Below are 8914 nucleotides of genomic sequence, written 5' to 3'. Positions count from 1 at the left end.
GCTTTCCTTGTGATTTAGTTTATTTTTCTTAGGAAAGTCCTCAAATTTGTAATGTTCCTAAAACAGAATATTCATGTATTATGAATACGTAATACATGAATATTATTATATTGTTAATAGTAAAAAATCTCATTCTACTGTGTGTGTATGTATGTAAGTAATAGTGATTAAAAAGTCACATTAGAAATTTTTTCTCCCTCAGAAAGTAAACAGCCTTGTTTTGTATAGAACTAATCTGAGGCTAAAAGGAGAGCTTTCTTTTTTATTATTATTATCACTTGTGACCTTTCAATGACCTTTGGATGCCAACTATAGCTAAAGAATATTCTGAAGATTGGTTAAAGAGCGAAATTCCTTGAGGGTACTTTTCAGCTATGTTTTTGTTAAGGGTTTAACATCAGTGAATTCTCAGATCTAACATATTTCCCTGACAGGACACATACTTTAAATGCAGGTGTATTCCTTTAACTGCAAGTATTTATTTAACAAATTTCCTCTCAAGTCTTCTAGTGTCAGACACAGCATGACAGTAGTTAAGGATCTGTCACCAGTCCCATTAAAAACCCTATTGTTTAGGCTTTACTTCCTTGACTGTTTCAAATTACATCTAGCTGAAACTTGCCAAAGAAGTTGTCAGCTTAGATATGACTTTGATTTTGAAAAACTGTTGAAAATAGGAAAGTCATTTATAGTGACAGAAAAAAGAGAATTTGGCTGGCATCAAATGTCTTTTCTGGCTGAAATATATTCGCTCACGAAGTTTTCCAAACAATTGCAGTTTGCATTAGTACATTTTGACACCTTAAAAATAAGCATGCTTTAAAACAGGATAGATAATTAACTGGAAAATATATATGTCTCTGTATATATTAGAAATGTTTCCTGGTCTCATTTTACCACGAGTGTCCAATATGTCACTATGATAAGACTGAAATGGCAAGATTCTATTTATACAGAAAATGAATCAGGAATCTCTCCAGAAATGTATACCACAAAAAGAACATTTGCATAAAAATATGCATTTTCATTGCTTTGGTATAATCAGGAAATTAGGTTAAAACTATAGTTTATTTTGTGGAATGCTTAAATTCAGAATAAAGTAAAACTCAATACATAGGTTAATCAGTAATTAAATCTCCCAAGAACAGATTTTTCTGAATTGTAAAAACCTTACAGAATCAGCCAATGCAGTTCAGAGAGATAAGTAGATGGGAAAAATGAAAGAGAAATTTAGAGGCATGGAGGAAAGAATTAAAACCATCAACATTTATCTAACAAAAACACTAGGAGAGAACAGAGAGAATGGGGAAGGGTTTATATTCTAAGAGATTATGGCTGAAAATTTTTTTAGAATTGAAGAAAGATATGGTTCCTTAAATATAACAAGCAACGTTAAACAGATCCATACCTAGAGAATAAACAAACAACCAGAAAAAAGAAGCCAGGTTGTTGTTCTTTTCTGAGTAGTTTTACTGATGACAGAATTCTCACAACAAAAAGTCGATGTCAGGTATCAATTAAATAATTTTTTCAAAGTCCTACAGGAAAACAAGCTGGGGTTCTATTCCCAGCTAAAATGATCAAGAAAGAGTGAAAAATATAGACAAATGTAGACATATACAAAGACTAAGAGTTTCTTATTCAGTTTCTTATTTTGAGAGTTTATTATTCATTTTTTATTCCTTCTGATGGAGGATCTGCTGATATATTCACCTTAGTAAGAAGCAAATTGAATCAAAATAGAAAAAGTGGGAGGCAAATAAAAGAGGAAAGCATGTTGGTAAATGCAAACTAGTATTGACTGTATGCTCCCCTATTTCTTTCAGTCGCCCAGTGAGGGGAGGAGACTGAGTTAAAGCCATGTTAATGTCCTTTTCTGTTTTGGGGAAATCAAGAGTTTGATTAAAAATAGCATTTGCTAAAAAGTACATGTTAAAAATTTAAGGGCAACCATAGAAGCAATAGAAATAAAACTAAGTGGAGCCAAACCAACCTCTACCCCATGTAAAAATCTCTAGTTTCAGGATACACATTTAGTCTTGGCCTCCATATCAATATGGAGGCTGGTGTGACTCCAGTTTCCTCATTAAACAGGAGATCATATGATTGATTCTTTCTATTTAACCCACCTTGTTTTCATGCAAAAGGAATTAGTGTCTTTCAGGAAAAGTCAAGGATGTAGAAACTTTAATCAGCTATCTGTAGACACATGATGAGGGTTAGGAAGATACTTTGTTAAACTCCGTCCTATTGAAGGGATGTGGAATCGCTTTGGAGAAGGGAAATGGATTGCTCAGGAAATGAGAGTATCTCTAAAATGACAGCAATGCTGATAGCTGCTATTTATTGAGTATCTACATATGCCAGATACATTAATTTACCAAAACATAATGATGTTTTGGTCAAGGACAGACCACATATATGAGGGTGGTCCCATTAGATTATAATAGAGCTGAAAAATTCCTGCCACCTAGTGATGTCGTAGCCATCATAACACCATAGTGCAATGCGTTACTCCTGTGTTTGTGGTGATGTTGGTGTAAACAAACCTACTGCACTGCCAGTTGTATAAAATTATAGCAATGTAATTATGGATATAATACTTGATAATGATGATAAATGACTGTTACTGGTTTATGAATTTACTATACTATTCTTTTAATCATTATTTTAGAGTATACTCATTCTACCTATATAGAAAAAGTTTGCTGTAAAACAGTATGCCCTGTTCCATCGGCAGCAGCCTCCTATATCTCATGTTTACTGCATCTCTTGATTGCATCTTTTTCTCTTGTGAGTAATTTAATCTTGTGTTGTTTTGTTCATCATGGCCTGTGAGCATACAAAATCCACTGCTAATGTTGCCAGTAAGAGGCCATGTCGAGTGATTGACCTGGAAACAAAATTAAAAGTGATTAAAGACTACGAAGGTGGAAAATCAGTGATGGTTATTTCTCACCAGTCAGGCATGTCCCATTCCACTACAGCTATAATCTTGAATAATAAGAACAAAGTGACAGAAGCTGTTAAAGGATCTGCTTCATTGAAGGCAATGAGACTAACAAAAATTCAAAAAGAGCCGGTATCAGACATGAAGAAACTTCTAATGGCCTGGATTGTAGACCAGGCACAGAAGCACGTCCCGCTCACCATTATGATGATCATGGCCAAAGCAAAAAGTTAGCAATGTTGAAAGAAAAAGCTAGACCTCACTATGATGTTGAATTTGCTGCTAGTTCTGGATGGTTTAAATGACTCACGAGTCATTATTCATTACAAAATGTGAAAGTGAGTAGTGAGTTTGCAGGTATTGATGTGAAGGTAGCTGAAGAATTTTTGAAAACTCTAGGTAAGCTAACTATGGAGGAAAATTACTTGCCAGAGGAAATTTTCAGTTCAGATAAAACCTCCCCATTTTGGCAAAAAGTGCTTGAAAGTTCCTTTATCCATAAGAAGGCCAAGTCAATGCCCAGTTTCCAGGCTTTTAAGGACAGGATATCAGTCTCATTTGGGGCCAGCATTGTAGACTACAAATTGAACTCCTTTATGATGTGGCATAGTGAGACCCCCCCAGGGCCTTCAAGAGTTTCAATGAGCATACGTTGCCAGGGGACATCAGGAGCAGTAAGAAGCTATGGATGAGTCAGCTTCTCTTTCAAGATGCCCTCCTGAATTACCATGCCGGTGAAATGGAGAAGTAATGTTTGGAGAATAATATAATTTTCAAGATTTTATTTTTGACAGTGCTCCTGGAATCCTCCTTTTTATTGGTTATCTTTAATTCAATATCAAAGTGGGGTTTCTCCCTCCAAATACAACCTCTTTGCTCCAACCAGTGGATCAAAGAGTTATAGCAGCTTTTAAGGCCTCCTGCCTGAGGAGGACCTTTGCCCAGGCTATTGATGCAACTGTGGAAGACACTGAGAAGACATTGATGCAATTCTGGAAGGATTGCAGCATCTATGACTATATTAAGGAAGCTTGCTTGGATTTGGGGTGACATTTCCAAGTGTATGAATGGCATCTGGAAGAAGACACTTAAGAGGTTCATCTATGACTTCAGAGGCTTTGCCAAGGATGAAGAGGCTGCAAAAATCAACAATGTGATGGTTGAGATGGCGAACAACTTGAACCTGGGTGTGGGTGGAGATGACATGGAGGAGCTCCTAGAGGTGGTTTCTGAGGAATTGACTAATGAGGACTTGTTGGAACTCAGGACTGCATAGTTAAGGAAGAGGTGAGAGAAAAGGAAACTGCAGGAGAATAAAAAGAAGAACCCTCAAAGAAAATTCGTACTGGAGGGTTTTGCAGAAGCTTTTACAGTCTTCAACAAGCTCATTGAAAAGCTTAAAAACATGGACCCCAACACTGAAATGTTTTCATTAATAGAGAGGAATGTCAATGGTGCATTATCTGCTTACAAGCAAATCTGTGATAAAAAAGAAACCAATAAAGCAAACCACCATGGACATATTTCTGAAAAGAGTGACACGTCCTTAAGAAGAGCCAGCGGCAGATCCTTCAGGAGGTGTTGCACAAAGAGGCACTGTTGTCATGGGAGATGCCAGCGGGGTGTGTGTGATTGCCCCGGAAGGCCCAGCAGGACAAGTTGTGGAGGTGGAAGACTGATACTGATGCTTCTGACCCTGTGCAGGCCGAGGCTAATGTGTGTGCTAGGGTCTTAGGTTTTGACAAAAAGTTTAAAAATTAAAACAAAACAAAACAGAAATTTAATAGAAAAAGCTTGTAGGATAAGGATATAAAGAAAGGAAATATTTTAATAATTTTGTACAGATGTACAATGTGTTTATGTTTTAAGCTAAGCATTATTACAAAAAGTCAGAAAGTTACAAAAATTTTAAAAAGTTTATAAAGTAAAAAAGTTGCAGTAAGTGAAGGTTAATTTATTATTGAGGAAAGAAACCTTTTTTTAATAAATTTACTGTAGCCTAAGTGTGCAGTGTTTATGAAGTCGACACACAGTGTTATACAGTGATGTTATATAGGCTTTTACATTCACTCTCTACTACCTGACTCACCCAGAGCAACTTCTCCATTCCGGAACTGCATGTTCCGTTCATGGTAAGTGCCCTGTACAGGTATACCATTTTAAAAAATCTTTATACCATAATTTTACTGTACCTTTTCTATGGTTAGATATGTTAGTTACACACATACTTACCATTGTAATTGCCTATAGTATTCAGTACAGTAACACGTTATGCAGGCTTGTAGCCCAGGAGCAAGAGACTATACCATACAGCCTGGGTGTGTAGTGGGCTGTCTCATCTAGGTTTGTGTAGGTGTACTCTATGATGTTTGTACAATGACGAAATTGCCTGATGATGCATTTCCCAGAACACATCCCCATCGTTTAGCAATGCATAACTGTATTTTACTCAAAAAATGATCTTACACTTCAGATATTATCAACCCCATTTTAAAGATGTGACAATGTGATAGTTTATTAATGGGGACCCTGAATTTGAGCCCAGGTACCTCTGATTATACTTCTTCATTCTCTCTACTCCATGATGTTGTATCTTATATAATATGCTCACGTGTCCTAATGCTTGATATATCTTGATCTTTTGAAACTAAGGGAGAAAAAAATCAATGTATACAGCAGGATACACAGTCTTGCATTTTTTGAAATCAAAGGTTTAGTTTATTTAAAAAGAATCAAAACAGAATGTCTAAGTACCAGTGTGTACATTGTATACATTTAAATGACTCAGAAGAATGTAATTTTTTTCATATACCTTAAGATCACACCATCCTGTTGTCTATCAAAAGATGTTCAAGGAGAAACCTAACTCCAAACTCCATTGCAATCTTAAAGAGAGCACATTTCAAACATGCGACAACGTCGCTGGTAATAAAGCTTTGGAATGGGTGTTCATTCTATTATTTCATTACAAACAGATAGAAAGCATGATAAGTTCAGAATTATTTTCTAAAATCAAATGGAAGCTGTCATCTGTACAGCAGCACTCTTCACTCCTCTGCTGCCATTTGTAGCAAGTACTCCTTGTCAATCCTGAAAAGTCTCCATCCCTCCTCCTGGACAGATCAGAAGTACCTCATCTTTTATAGAAGTTGATAGATGTTTCATTCCATTCTGCTACCAATAAGTGCATGCTGTTGCCATGACATTTCATCGCAACCTGGCTTCGAGTCTTCAGAATTTCTTATCAAATCCCAAAGCCTCTATAATCACTCATCACAAAGAAGTCTTTAAGATACAAGAGTTTGCCAATCCATGGGTCATAGGTAAAATAGTCCAAGGTGAAACAAACAGCACCCTGTTCTTCCGGAGTGCAGTGGACTGTGGGCACCTTTGCCACCAGGCAGTGGTAGGAGGGTGACTCTCTGAAACCATCCTCTAGCAGATCTTCTTCAGTTAATATTATTTGTTCTTCCACGTATTCATATTTAGCCAGTTCCTTGATCAGCCGCAGGATGTCACTGCAGTTGTTAGCAGTTACCGCCTGGCGGATCACAAATTTAGCCATTTTTGTCTTTTGCTTTTCTTCTCTGTGCAATCTCTTGATCAGAATTTGGCTTGCCATGTAGATTTCACCACAAGGAAGGATGTACTGAGCAAATTACACAATTCCTCTGGCTCATCTGTGTGATATGTTATTTCATTTGTTCTCTATGTGTGTTCACATTTCTCCAGTATTGAAATTGTTATTTTTTAGACTTACTGTCTCCGTTTTTTTTGTTTTTGTTTTTTGTTTTTTTGTTTTTTGTTTTTCTTGGGGGGAGGGCAGAATTTCCTGAAACAAAGCATGGATAAGTTAAAAGGAGTATAATGTGGAAACAACACACAAAACCTTACATGGCAAACCTAAAGCAAAACAAAACTAATTTAACTTATATAATACAAACTTGAACTCTATAGTTCCAGTGTATGTGACAGAACAAATTTCTAATCCTCACGTAATATATGTATGTTGCTTTTGCTTTCAGAGTGCTGGAGGCTGTGTATTTACTTTCAAGTTTGATCCTCGAAGGTATCGCTTTTAGAATCCTCAGAGTTAGAAAAATTTAGGATCGAACTTTTGGGTTTATGTGTGTGAAAAGGATAAACATTCTGTTGCTAAACCACCAATTGGAAGTGACTGATAATGGATTAGAAAAATAAAGTAACAGAATCACATGGCATTTGTTTTGAAAACAGTATGATGTGAATAAACAATTGAGAAACACATAAGATGAACAATGAAATGCTGACTTACAATGATTTCTGCGTGTACCTCGGGGTAATTACCACTGAAAGAATTAACTCTCGAGGCTGAATCAACATACAAAGTGCAAAGAGGCTTAGGGGATAGAGGGCATAGAAAGTCAGACAAAATGTTGTGATTCGAGTTCCTAAGGGTGAAAATTGGGTTACACTGGGTTTGCTCAGACAATCTTTTTTTTTTTCCTGGGGTGGGCTGCTTTCTAGGGGGCAAATTTTCACTTTTATTGAGTTAGGTATATACTCACATGATGCAAATAATGGATAACAGTGACACCAACCACAGTGACAGAGCACACTACTGTGAAGAGCCAAAGGCCAAGAAGTAGCAAGACCTCAAGAGTGAATTCCACTTCTCTTTTTGGCTCTCCATTTTGTATTTCCTTCCTGGATCTTCCAGATAGGTGATTTCAGGATCCTGTGCCTCACACTGGTATTGGCGGTTTCAGCCTCCCTCTCGTCATCTACACATGGGGTAATAACATGTACCTATTGTCTCATGAAGGTCAAATGGATCAGCTTATACAAGGCATTTACAGTAGCTCCTGGCAGGTGGAAAGCATTAAAAAATTCCTCCAGCACCTCCTAATCCCATCAAATAACAATTTCATCAAATAGCAATTTCAAGTAACACCTCCTCATCATATAACAATTTCTCTGGAGAAAAAGGAAACTTAGTTTCTTTCTTCAGTCTGGAAAACAGACTGAGTTAACTTTAGTTATTTTTCTTCTGTTCGGATACCCTATGTATTAATTTATTTGAAGACGCCATAACTAAATACCAGAAACTGGGTGGCTTAAACAACGGAAGTTAATTTTCTCACAGTTCTGGTGGCTGGAATTCTGAGAACAAGGTGTTGGCAGGTTTGGTTTCTCCTGAGGCCTCTCTCCTTGGCTTGTAGATGGTCACCTTCTCGATGTGTCCTCACATAGCCTTTCCTCTGTGCACACCCATCCCTAGTGCCGTCTTCTCTTCTTATAAGGACACCAGTCCTATCAAACTTGGGTGCCACCCTCTGACCTCATTTAACTTTAATTAACTCTTTAAAGGCCCTTTCTCCAAATGCAGTCACATTGGGGTTGATGGCTTCAACATATGAGTTTTAGGGGATACAGTTCAGTCCATACATTCTATAAGACATTTTAAGGCTTGCATTTAGGTGAACTTTGGCCACAGTTACCAAGCATGACCTTAACCTTCTTGAAGATGTTTACAGGTTAGTTTCTGGCCTCAATGAAGGCCAAATTAGCTTCCAAATTTTGGGAATTTAGCTTTGTACAGTCGTAGCCCACTACACCTGCTCCTGAGCACTTCAGTGTTGAAAGCAGCTTCACTTTCTTGGTCACGAAGTAAAAGGGAGACAGTGCCATCAGAGTGTAATCAGACCCCCATCCAGGGCCTGAAGGAGTTGTGGGAATTTACCATTCTACAGAGATCTACAATGGGGATTCACTTTGGGAATAAGACAAACTAAGAAAGTAGAGTGGACATTCGTTAAGTTCCAGGTTCTCTCTATGACGGCCATGGTAGTTATGTATTTGGCAAGTTGAACATTCAATTTACTTGCTTCTCCCAGAGAACCTATTGGTAGGTGGAGCTAGAAGTTTGCGTGGAAATGGGTAAGCCAATTAACCTAAGTAGCATATGAACCCACAAGACACTTA

General features: G+C 37.3%; 1 pseudogene; it reads right to left on the bottom strand.

Annotated features, from left to right (window-relative positions):
* Positions 1-5997: 5997 nt before the first annotated feature.
* Positions 5998-6515, bottom strand: LOC109449915 (diamine acetyltransferase 1; annotated as a pseudogene).
* Between the last annotated feature and the right edge of the window lie 2399 nt (positions 6516-8914).

This window comes from Rhinolophus sinicus, linkage group LG04, assembly GCF_036562045.2.
Source record: "Rhinolophus sinicus isolate RSC01 linkage group LG04, ASM3656204v1, whole genome shotgun sequence".
Classification (NCBI taxonomy): Eukaryota; Metazoa; Chordata; class Mammalia; order Chiroptera; family Rhinolophidae; genus Rhinolophus; species Rhinolophus sinicus.
This window is presented reverse-complemented; position numbering and strand designations above follow the sequence as displayed.